Source organism: Manis pentadactyla, chromosome 5 (assembly GCF_030020395.1).
Source record: "Manis pentadactyla isolate mManPen7 chromosome 5, mManPen7.hap1, whole genome shotgun sequence".
NCBI classification, from domain to species: Eukaryota; Metazoa; Chordata; class Mammalia; order Pholidota; family Manidae; genus Manis; species Manis pentadactyla.
In genome coordinates this window covers 33,706,630-33,719,148 of record NC_080023.1, presented here as the reverse complement: position 1 = coordinate 33,719,148, position 12,519 = coordinate 33,706,630, and the positions used below count along the sequence as shown (strand labels likewise).

Sequence of the window (12,519 nt, the reverse complement as noted above, 5' to 3'; positions counted from 1 at the left end):
GCATGAGCTCTTTATATATTTTGGATGTATGACACTTTGAGGGAAATTTTGCCATTATACAAAGAGAGAAAACTCACCACACAAAATTCGGCACAAAAAATATGTACCAAGAATAGTACTTTATAAATATTTTCTTTGTTCTCCATACAATGCTGCAAGGAATTATCCACTTCATATATGTGGAAGCTGAGGCTCAGGTAAGTTGAATAATGTGTCTGGAGTCATTTAGTAAATGGATAGTGCAAGAATCTATATTTTATTCTGTTGCTTTGACAAGGTACAATTAATTTCAGGACACACCTTATAATTTGCACATTTACTTTTATTATCAAATACTGTGATGTTGGTCATTAAGTATTATCCAGAATACAGAATTTAAGACAATTATATTGAAATAGAAAACATTTTTGGCAATTTTTTTTTTTCACCCTTTAGGATTTACTTCAAAAGATACACCAAAAATTGAACTGAAGAATTCCAAGCAAGTTGACTGGATTTCCTTGTATATTCTTGTTCCACATCCTGTAAAGGACCAGAGAAATCAGATTGGTGGGTTTTGGTGAGTATACCCCCTTCTGTCCTTTTCTTCTTCACTTAAAGAAAACCTTAAATTTCCTTCCTATTAACCAAGATATGTGCTGCTTAGACAATGTGTCCCTGGTGTGTATTCATGTGGCAACATTAGTGGTATATATAATATAAGTCATTTTGAACCCACAACATAAATCCTCATTTCTGTGTTCACTTTCTATCTTTGTGGCCCGAGAAGGAAAAGTGCTATATGCACGGGTGAGCATCTTGGGAGTTAAAGAGACAAGGAAGAATTGTGTATTGCTTGTAAATCTGCCTCTAGTGCCCCCCACCCCCAAAAAAGAGTTCAAGGGTATTTCCATCAGAGTTGTCTTTTGAATGTGTCAGACACAAGGGTCCTTTGTACTGGAGAAGGTCCTTTGTAGCTAGAGAAGATACTGCTGTGTTCTTGGGAAAATCCTCATGCCTTCTCTAATTTCTGTTTCCTCACCTGTTGTATAAGGTAAACAGAACTGTCATGTTAGACTCTCCAAATCATGGCTCTCTGGTGAATTACAACATATGTAAGAGCACTGTGAAACTATTTAATTCTCTACACATGGAATGTCTTGTGATTCCATGGGTGATGTTTGTATGTGTCAACCTCAATCTCCCAGCTCTGTCCACCGGGAAAAGCCTGTATGAGGGAGGCTTGCATTCATTCATTGGTATTTATTATCACCACTTTTGTGCATATCTGTATTATGTGCTTCAGGAGAACAAAAGATCTTTTCCTTGTCTTTGAGAAGTTTAATTCCAATGGTGAGCCCAGCCAAACAACAAAGTCAAGAATACTTAACCTTGGACAGGTCACTTAACTTCTCAACGTCTGTATCTTTAAAGTGAGGGGCTCAGCTTGTCTATATCTAAACAGTGTCTAAGGTGGTTTTTAGTAAAAATATGCAAGTAGACAAGGTAGTGAAGACAGCAATAAAGATCATAATGTAGAGATCTAAATGTAACATGAATGACATGATGTGTAACTTCCATTATCTGGCAGTAAAAGCACATCTGTTCTTCAGGAGAAAAAATGTCATCTCCCTGCATTAAATACTAGGGAAGGTTTTCAAGTTCATCATTTTTTTTAATGTAAAAGTAAAGTAATAGGAAAATCCTTCAAAGTGGCCTCCAAGATTTCTTTTAGCTCTAACATCCGTAATTCATCATAGATGAAATACCAAAGGCTGAGGACCCCCAAAGCAAAGGAACGGGCAGGGGGCTTCTGGAGACATTTGCAGAATCATGACTGGGATTTCAAAGTGATAGATTCTGCAGATTAGTTCTGGCTACTCTTCATCCTCACTCTGGCACCAGTTGTCCCCCCCAAACACGCCCTAAAAGTCTACATTTAAACTGTTCATGGATTTTTATCAGATTTTCAAACTTTGGAACACAGCAAGCAGGTTTAAGGAGTAAGTGAGTTCACGAACATTTAGCTCACCCTCACTGTTACCACCTGCTTCTACCAGAAGTGTTAAAATTGTACGACTCAGACACTGAGCTGCACGCAGCAATTTCAGGGAAACTGGGCCAGACCTGGGCAAGAAAGTCGCTCACTGGCCAAACAGCCTTTCTCTCTGAAGTAAGCTGCCCCTTGCATATAAATGCATAGTAGACACTTCATAAATATTTGTTGGATGACTCTCTGCTCAGATTTTGTGTGACTTTGTGATACTGTTTTGTACTTTAAAATTTTTTTACATATATGTTAGAAAAACTTACAGAATCTTAAAAGCATGAAGGAATTATAATAGTACCTTAGACTAGCTCTAATTTTAATCTTGGAACAAGGACACTTTTGACTAGATTTCACACAGTTACAAAGTCCCATTAGTTAAAAAGCTAATATATTGGTCACTTGCCTCTCTTTGCAGTTTGAATCATAAACATGAAGAAAAAGCTGCATAATCATTTTCTGACCATTTCCCCATTTTCTCTTAAGAATCGGCATTCCTTCCTCCTTTTCATTCCATGTATTAACTTTGTGGGTTTTCTGTGACTTGCTTTTTCTTATTGCAGTAAAAAACACATAACAAAAAAGTAACCATTTTAACCATTTTTAAGTGTACAGTTCATAAGTATCACATGCATTCATAGTGTTAGGCAAATACTACCATCTATCTCCAGAACTCTTCTCATCTTCCCAACCTGAAACTCTGTATCCACCAAACAATAACTCTCTCTTTCTCCCTCCCCGAAGCTCCTGACAACCACCATTCTACTTTCTGTCTCTATGAATTTCTGTCTGTACGAATAGTCTGTCTCTATGACTGACTATTCCAGTTACTTCATATAAGTGGGATTATACAAGATACAAGATCTGGCTTATTTCACTTAACATAATTCCTTCATGGTTCATCTATGTTGTAGCGGGTGTCAGAATTTCTTTTTATGGCTGAATAGTACTCCATCATGTTTCTATACCACGTTTTGTTTATTCATTCATATATCAATGAACATTTGGATTATTTCTGCCTTTTTAATAATATTGCTGTGATCGTGGGTGCGCAAATACTTGTTCGAATCCCTACTTCCAATTCTCCTGGATATATACCCAGTGGTGGAATTGGTGCATCACATGGTTAATTCTGTTTGAGTTTTTGAGGAACCACCGTAATGTTTTCCACAGGAGCTGCATCATTTTACTTTTCAAGTAGCAATGCTCAAGGGTTCTAGTTGATCCACATTCATGCCAACATTTGTTTTCTCTTTTCTTTTTTTAAATAGCCTTCCTAGTGTGACATGGTGTATCATTGTGGTTTTGATTGCATTTCCTTAATGATTAGTGATATTGAATGTCTTTTCATATGCATGCTGGCTGTTTATGGATCATCCTTGGAAAAATGCCTGTTCAGCCTTTTGCCCATTTTTTAAGTTGGTTGGTTTGTTTCTGCTGTTACATTATAAGAGCTTTTTATATACCCTGGATGTTAATCCTTTAATATTTCAAGGGATTATTGCCTCCCATTCTGTGGGCTGCCTTTTCACTCTGCTGATAGTGTTTGTTTAACAAAAGATTTTCATTTTGATGTAATCCAATTTATTTTCTTTTGTTTCTTGTGCTTTTGTGTCATATCCAAGAAATCAGTGTCAAAGTTAATGTTGTGAAGCTTTTCCTCTGTATTTTCTTCTAAGAGCTTTATAGTGTTAGATTCTGCCTTTAGGTCTTTGATTCACTTTTGAGCATATTTTTGCACATGGTGTATGGTAAGGGCCACGATTCTTTTTAAAGAATTCTTTTCAATCTACCAAGTCTTAGTTAAGGTGTATGTCAGCCAGTTAAGCAAATAGCACACATATTCATACCTAATGCTCATCCTTGCTTATTTTTCTTCCTAGTGTAGGCTTAGGTGGTTCCCAACAGACTGGTGAGAGAAAGCTGAAGCAGCTGGGGAACTTAACAGCTCAGGTGGCTTGGCTCAGCTCTTGTAACTAGGATACGGCAATGAGGCAGTGGCTGAGCAGCAAGCATTTTGATGTAAACATGCTTGGTGAAATCCCCACAAAAGAACAGCAGAAACAGATAGCAGTTTAGGCTGAGAAGAAAAAAGGTGTGTGTGTGTGTGTGTGTGTGTGTGTGTGTGTGTGTGTGTGTGTGTGTTTGTCTGTACATATATTTGGCAGCAGAGGGAAAGAGAGAGGCTACTCCAAATTAAATGTGGCTGCGAATTATGGGCTACAGTAAATATTTATTTATTTTTGTACTAAAATACATTTCTCTTCCATGCTGCTTTAGAGAAACAAAACTGGATGAGCCCACAGTTAGGTGGGCAAACCATGTGTCCAAAAGTTACCCTAATTTTGTTTTATTGTGAACAGAACCTAGATGTGCTTACAATGCAAAATGTGAAGGTCTGCCTAGCTGTCACTTATAGAATATTGAGGAGAAACTGTCAGGCTGTGTAAGCTGCCTCACCCTCTATCAGGTGCTGTGCAGGACTTGCTGCTTCCTGACGGCTTGGAGATAACAGTGTCACACTAAATTCATAGTTGCAGGATTCTCCACATTAATTAGATTCTCCACATTAGAATACAGTATTGGGTGTCCAAATCCCAAATAAATCAGTGTTAGATCTATTAAGACTCTGGCTTCGGGATCTGTGAGAAACAAACTGTGACCCAATCTGCCCCCTCTTGGTTCTCCTGGGGACTGGTTTATGAGGGATAGGCTGTTAGCTGCTATAAGTTCTCATTTTCTCTTTGCATAAAAGGGGACTTGGAGAAAAGGAAATAACTAAGCCAATTAAATTTTCTGATATAGGGTGGGATAAGCCATTCTTCCTAAAAACAGTTTGCAAGAGTGATAGACCATATTTCCCTGGAAGCATTAAAGTCATTTCACACTTTATTAACTCAAAGAATACCTAGTATATTTCCCTGTGAGACTGGGAATAAATGACTAGTTCAAAGCAGGGGCATTTCACCAGTATGTTAATTTTTCAATTGAAATAATAACTCGCAGTGCACAAAATGAAAGTGAAGTATACATGAGACATGAACAGCAATTATGTCTCCAGTGACAGTCCCAGGAGTTTAATATACCCGGAAGATCATAAACTTCCTGACACTTGAACATTTCATCCTACTTAAATGCTCTAAGCTCAGTAAAACTCTGGATATACATTTTCTGTTCATTTCCATTCTTTAAACTTAAGTCTGTCTGTCATGAATGTCTTTAACTAATATAGCTGTTTTTCTATAACTTTTATAATTTATGTAAATTTCCAACTATGACTGCCTAGTTAAATTATAGGGACTGGGAAAACGGTTCTCCTTCCTCTCCCTGTTTTTGTTCTGCCTCCCTCTTTTAATAAATATCTTTCCTCAGAATAGAGCAACTTTTTGTTTTTTTCCAAATATCTAAAAATTCTATCTCAAAAAATTTTTATCTGTATTTGAAAACTAGGGATATTAAATGAGAATTTAAGGTGAGAAAAAGAGAATTAATAAAAAGCAAAGGCAAAGAAAATGTAAGGAGGAAAAATGCCAAGCAGTAGTGACTTTTGCCTCCACTAAAACTAGAGGTCTCTGCTTCCCTGTCTTGGGTCGCACACTCCCATGGAAAGTATAAAGATAGGTAAGTGACATTATTGAATTGAGAACCTTGGATTTCATAGACATTTGTGAAACTTCTATATTACATACAGTATCAGATTAATTTGTGATCTGTTGTCCAATTCATCAGGACCCACTACTGCATGGTAGAGAACTGCCAGGAGCAGAGAAATACCAGGGAGAAAAGGACCCCCATCCAGTGCCAGTGTGCATGAGCCTCAAGCCCAGACTCTCAAAATACCTGCACATAAAAGAGCAATTTATCACTTCTTCATGACTGGGCACTGTTGTTGGGCCTATTTCCTTGTGGCATAAAACTTCTACCAATGCCTGAGACAACATAGTAGAAGCTAAGCATATTGCCCAAGACAAAAAAGTCATTGTAGTTCTATAGCTGCCTGACCAGTGCCTACTTTACCAAGAAGGTGCTGGGAGGTTAGCATTTGTTTTCAATATAGGCCATCAATAGTTGGAGCCTTACCCCAGGCACTGCTGATGCCTGAGCTATGAATTAGAGATGCCAGCTCCCATACAAAGCAGTTGGCCTTCCCATTCTTCAGTGGGCTTCTTTTGGTCATGTAGACAGACCACTGGGCAATACTTGATATGGCTCTTTATACACAGTTTTAGATGCAGGTAAACCACAAAGTTAAATATAAGTAGATAAATGGAAAAAAATGTCCAAAGCAATTTGCTAATAAATTATATATGAAAATAAAATTCTTTTTGTAGCTTTGTCATACCGTGTTTCTTATAAAAGATGGTACTTATAAAACATGGTGTTTATTCATTGGTTCACACTTACTTCATTCCTTTATTGAAATATTCCTTCATTCAGCCCTAGGCACTAGGGATACCAAAGTAAGGGACCCTGCCTTAAGAAGCTTCATATCATATTGTTTTCATTTTTCCAGTATATTTCAAATAGTATAGAAGAAAGTAGAAATAGCCTAAAATTATCTAAAATCACTTCGTAATAGAAAGTGAATTTTACTTTTTCTGTTATTAAAGGACTTCTCTCAGATGGTCTCATTTCTAATAGAGTCTTTTGAAAATGAGGTTGATAAAACATACCACAATGTTTACAAAGACCCAAGATTCTTCTGACCAGTGAACTTATGGTTCTTTCTTTGTTTTGCAAGTTTTTATAATGAATTAAGATGTTGGATATTAAGGTTTAACTTTAGCCATACTTTTGCTAGGAGGACCTGTTCATTAAACTACCACTTTTTGTTTTCACTGTATGCAAAATAATAATAAAAAATCCAAGCACCACCAGAGGAAAAACAAAGCTATGTAGCTAGGAGAACAACGTTTAAACACCTAATGGACAAGATGAAAATATTTTTTTGGATTAGTTTAAAGTCACATTTTAGTATTGTCTTGGTCTCCCACTAGAAAGTTCACTCCCTTTATATTTTTTCTCACTAAGGGCCTATTATAGTCATATTATCATGAAATAGTGTTGTGATATTTGGAAATATTTTTAACTTCAAAAATACCACCCCCCCCCCGCCCCCCCATTCAACTTAAACATTTACAGAAGAAAGTAGTAACCCATGGCTTATTTAATGCTGAGAGTATTCCTGGCCAAATGCTATGTCATTGTAATTATCATCTTTGAGATACTGGTCAATGAAATGGAAGGACATCAACATTTAACAGGATCTGGTTTTTTCTGTGGTAACAGATATTGTTTCATATTTACAACTCAAATGATTAATGTTAACCAAATAAAGTCAGGTCACACCTAAAGTTGAAGCAATGTTTGACTATGTCACCCTGTTTCAGAACTTTTGTAGCAGGACAGGTCATTTGTCATTTTTCTTACAAAGAAACCTATGATATTCTAACATACTACTATTTGACGTACTGCCAGAGGTAAAAAAGAACATATGCTGTCCATCATGTACTAATGTTTAAAATGATGTAGGAATAATAGACCAAACTATTACTATGTAATACTACTTGCAAACTATTAATACGGCTTGAAATTTGGGGGAAAGAATAAGTAGCATTTACATATCATCATAAAGACTACAAAAGTTTATATTTGGGAAAGTTCACTTTGTAATCTGTTTTGGCATAAGTTCAGGAAACTAAGCAAATGACAACCACCCTTAACACACAAATTCAAAAAATTTTTTGAACCCATCTATATTTGGATCTCTACCTTATTTGGGCTGTCCAGTTTGGGTTTTGTTATGAATATAAACAGACTCTGTTGTCAAAATGAAATTAAACTAGACATTATCACCCAAAGTAAAGGCTTTTTTATTAAACTATAATCCCAAATTTATCAGTATGTAATTGTGATTTTGAGTGTAAGCACATGATCACCCTTGCTTTCAGTTTTTCCATCAAGAGAATGGGACTGATTCTTTTGCACAGTACTTTAGGTAAGGTCATACAGGAAAGACATAGAGAGATCAGTTTTTTAATAACTTGAATCATACTCTAAATGACATAAGGGATTTCCCCTTGCAAAATTAAAATTATTTTTATAATAAAAATAACCATCAAACTACCAGTATATATATTTAAATGATGGCCATAAAGTTTTTCTAAGAATATTATGCCCAGGTTACTTTCTTGTATTGGTGATTTTAATACCTCAGAGTGAATAAACAATGTTTAGAACCTACATTCAATGAGTAGGCACAAAGCATTTGTGTGGGTATAATAAGAATATAAGAATTCCTATAAAAAGAATATAGTTTCCACAATTGGACAAATATTTTTAAAAATTCATAATATTTGCTTTTTGCATATTCATTAGCTTTAACAATGCATCATTATAACCACACATCTCACAGATAAGTGTCTTAAAGCACTTTCCCATATAAGTATAGAAGGTAATAGCTATATGTTCCGTTCCAGGTAGTACTTCAAAAATTTGGGAGTAAATTCCCTCAGATTCCTTAACTTTTAAAATTATACTGTCAACCAGAAAACTTGTGATTCTAAACTATAACTATATAGTTCTCTACAAGAGAACATCCTTGAAAAACAACTACTGTTTTACCCAAATCAAATCATTAATATTAATAATAGAGGGATATGAGCACTTACTGTAGCCAAGTACTTATTCTAAATGCCTTCTGTATATTGTCTCATTTAATCTTCACAACATCGTGAGGTATGTTATCACCATTTTACAGATGCCACGGTTCTAAATGCCTTGTGTGATGGTACTTGTTTCTCAAGTGGCAGAGCCAGGATGTGAAGACAGGCATTCTGGCTCCAGAGCCCAAGAGCATAACCACTGCCCTCACTGCCTCACTGTAGTCCCATCTTCTCACTTCTAGTCCTTAAATATTTCCATTTAAGAATTCAGTACATTTTTAAGTCTAAAAATTAGATTTGAGCATGTTATCTACTTTATTGTAAAGGGCCAGGCATAGGCTATGAAACAGTTTTCAAACTCCGAAAGCACAGAAGAGGTGCGGTGGGAGAAAGGAATGGTTTCCCAGCCGTCCTGCGGAACTGTGCGACTGTGCTACTGTGCTTAAGTTTCCTTTAACTATAGCAACCAGCATCTATTTCACACTGACAGTGGCTCTGTGCTGTTAATGCTGGCTTTAATTAACCCTGCTGTCCCTAAGCAAACAGAACGACAGAGCACCATGGTGGAAAGAGTGGGGGCTTTGTCACCAGCGAAGCTTTGATTCTGAGTGCTCTTGGGCAAGTTATTCTCTCTGAGCCTTAAGCGCCTGATCTTTAAAAGGGAGTAATAATGCCAACATTTATCAGACCCTTACTATATCCTTGGTTTTGTTCTAAGCACTTGGCATGTATTACCTTGTTTATTCCTCACAGTGGCGCCTTCGGTAATCATTGCCACCAGTCTCACTTTGCAGATGAAGGTGATGAGGAAGCCAGGTGTTAAATGACTCACCACCACCACCAGCTCCACAGTAGGGACTAGGGCTCAAACCCGGAAAATCGGATCCTCAGGCAGGGGTCTTTTGCTACAAAGGGCCAGAGAGTAAACAGTTAAGGTTTTGCTCTGCAGCAACTCATCTCTGCCCTTGTAGGGTGAAAGCTGCCACAGACAGGACTCGAAGAAATGGGCGTGTCTGTCTCAACAAAACTTTGTTAAGAATAGCCACAGGGTTGAATTTGGCCGGCCTATTTGCTGATCTGCTGCTCTAGAACCCACATTTTAAACTTCAATTCATAGGGATGTCATCAAAAAATAAATAAATTTCTTAAGGTGTCTTACACATTTATAATAAGTGCTCAATAAAGGTTTATAATTAACTCGGGAGTATACTTTACTAAACCAGTGCTGTAGCTTTGAGAGTCTGTGAAGTGTGTTTTGAAAGAGCATATATGACATCCTATGGTTAAATAATCTGTGACGACTCATCTTTGTTCATGGCATTCGCTGCTGGCTCTCCTCTCCCTCCTTCTTTGCCCACCCTTGGTAGATCAGGAACCTCAAGAACTGTGCATCAGCCACTACTCTATCCCCATACACCTACCATGGCCTGGCACATGACAGGTGTTCAGTCAACATTTGAATGAATGAACAAATGAATACATACACAAGTTATGTTGGACCGTCTGTTCCATCAGATCATTGCCTTTTGTGTCAGGGATAGAGGTGTTGATTTTAATGCCAGTGAGTTGACTGTATTCCAGGAGCACATTTTTAGTGATTGTTCTTTGTAGGTTTCTTTAAAAAAAAAAAACAACTCTGAATCTCAAATAAGGCTTTCTACATTATTAAAGAAACCAGCAGTGACATTTGAGAAAGGTCCAAGTCTTCAAAATCAGATCAGCAGTCTTCATATGCCTGTGAAGCACAGGGGGCTGAGCTGAAATGAGGCACATCGACAACTTGGCAGATCCTTAGCCTGATTTCAAAAGTGGTGTTTGTGTGACCCAGGCCTATCATTTTGCCTGTGAGGACACATCAATTTGACAGCAAAGTCGATCTGATAGGGTTTTGTGGTGGTAGCTGTTTGTTTTGAAAAATTAAGCTGATAGGTTTTCAACCAAATTAAATGAATAGTTTGGTATCAAAGAGACACAACCTTGGATGTCTGAAAAATACTGTGCATTTCTCAGTCTTGACAGCCTTGACTATAAGAGCCAGATCAAGACATCCAAGCCATGCTGAGGGTGGAGAGTATGAAATACCAACTTCTTCTCCTTCTGTTTAATTGGTACCTGCTGAGTCCAAGTGTATAATCTGTTTATGGCTCCAAGATAGACTTGATCAGTAATTCTCAACAGGGAGCAATTCTGCCCCCCAGGAGACATTTTTGGCTGTCACACACTGTGAGGTGGTGGGCACCTAGTGAGCAGATGGCAGGGGTGCTGTAAAACCTTGCACAGTGCACAGGACGGCCCCCGACAGCAAAGAATTATCACACCTACAATGTCACTAGGGAATGAGGGGGAGAAACTTGGGATTAAGTGATACCTAAGGTCCCTCTGCAGCTCAAATTCTGGGATTTTATGAAATTGCTTTATGTGAAATAATTTTATAAATTACAAAACACTGTTCAAGCTACTATTTAGCCTTTTGAGAAAAAGTATTTAAAGAGAACCGGAGAACAGATTCTTAACGGGTATTTGGGTGCTACCAAACTAGAAAATTCCCCTACTCCACCCCTTCTGGGTGGGTGGCTCTTCCCCTCCGTTGGTGTACAGCCATTATCCCTGGGAACCCACAGCAAAATGCCTCGTTTTCAGGGATGTGTTGATAGAAAGGCCTGGGAAAAGTGTCTCTTAGCTTTGAATCTGTTTATCAAACAATCAGAAAGCAGAGCCCATGCTTTAGCATTCAGCTTATTTATTATTTGGGCCTCCCAGTAAATTCTAAGTATTCTGCTTCCATTTTGAGCAAAACTCCTTGTACACTTTCTAAATAGAAATGTCCTGTGCCAGAGTCCGGCCTGGTGGTGGGAGTGTCCTCTCTGCTGTTTACTCTAATGGGTGGTGGTAACTTGGCACAGGGCAGTAAGATAACTGCTCAGGATGAGGCCAGATCTTGGAAACTGCAGAAACTGGTCTTTAATTTTTTTCCCCCTGATTTGTGGCATTAAATATCATTTAATCCTGGAACCAATTCTCTGAAATGGGTGCTATTACTAGAACCATCTTAGAGCTGTGGACATGGGCTGAGGTGAAGTGCCTCATATGAGCTAGTAATTGGCACAGTCATGATTTGAACTCATATGTCTTTGAAGTCTTTGCTCCTAACCTGTGTGGTATTTTATGTCTGTACATTGTGTATGCTAGGTCATGCCTAAGAAGTGACTCTTAGTGAAGACAAAAGTTCTATGCTATAAATAAGGAATATCAAAATAGAAATCTAACCACATAGAGATAGAATTACCTCTTGGCTAAATACATTCTAAAACCTTCCACTGAACTAAATTCCAGCTGGTGCTGGAAGACACTGCTTCCCACTGTATGTCATCTTCAAATTGCAGTGAGTTCGTTGGTCAGCAAATAAAACTCTCCCAAGAATTCTGAATTGCATATTAATCTCACACACATATACACACACAAACAAACACACCCCTAGAGCTGTGAACCAAAGTTAACCAATAGTTCGGATAATTCTAGAGTAAACTCATGCCTGTTTTTGATCCTAGGTAAAGACTGGTTGGTAAACACTGGGAATACAGTGGTATCCCTTGCTCTCAGAAATGTCTCCGTTCAAAGTTACAATCTTACTGAAGGGTACTCTGCACCAGCACTAACAAAGGAATTCAAAACCTTGATGATACCTGCTTTAAGTCTGAGTTAACCCTGAAATTTTATTTTACTCCCACAAGGTCAAACTCAATCTGAAACAAAGACAACAAAAATTCTAGCTCATACAATAGTTCAGAATTATAGTAGCTTGAACTGAAAGAATATTTTCCTCTCTGT

General features: G+C 37.6%; 1 protein-coding gene across 3 annotated transcripts in view; it reads left to right on the top strand.

The window, feature by feature from the left end:
• Window positions 1-441: 441 nt before the first annotated feature.
• RBM47 (RNA binding motif protein 47) overlaps window positions 442-12,519 on the top strand; it is a 29,669-nt gene continuing 17,591 nt past the window's right edge. For all 3 annotated transcript variants that reach the window (XM_057502173.1, XM_036908539.2, XM_036908535.2), the window contains exon 1: window positions 442-559. The gene's annotated coding sequence lies outside the window, so the exon portion shown is untranslated. The remainder of the gene's footprint in view (window positions 560-12,519) is intronic.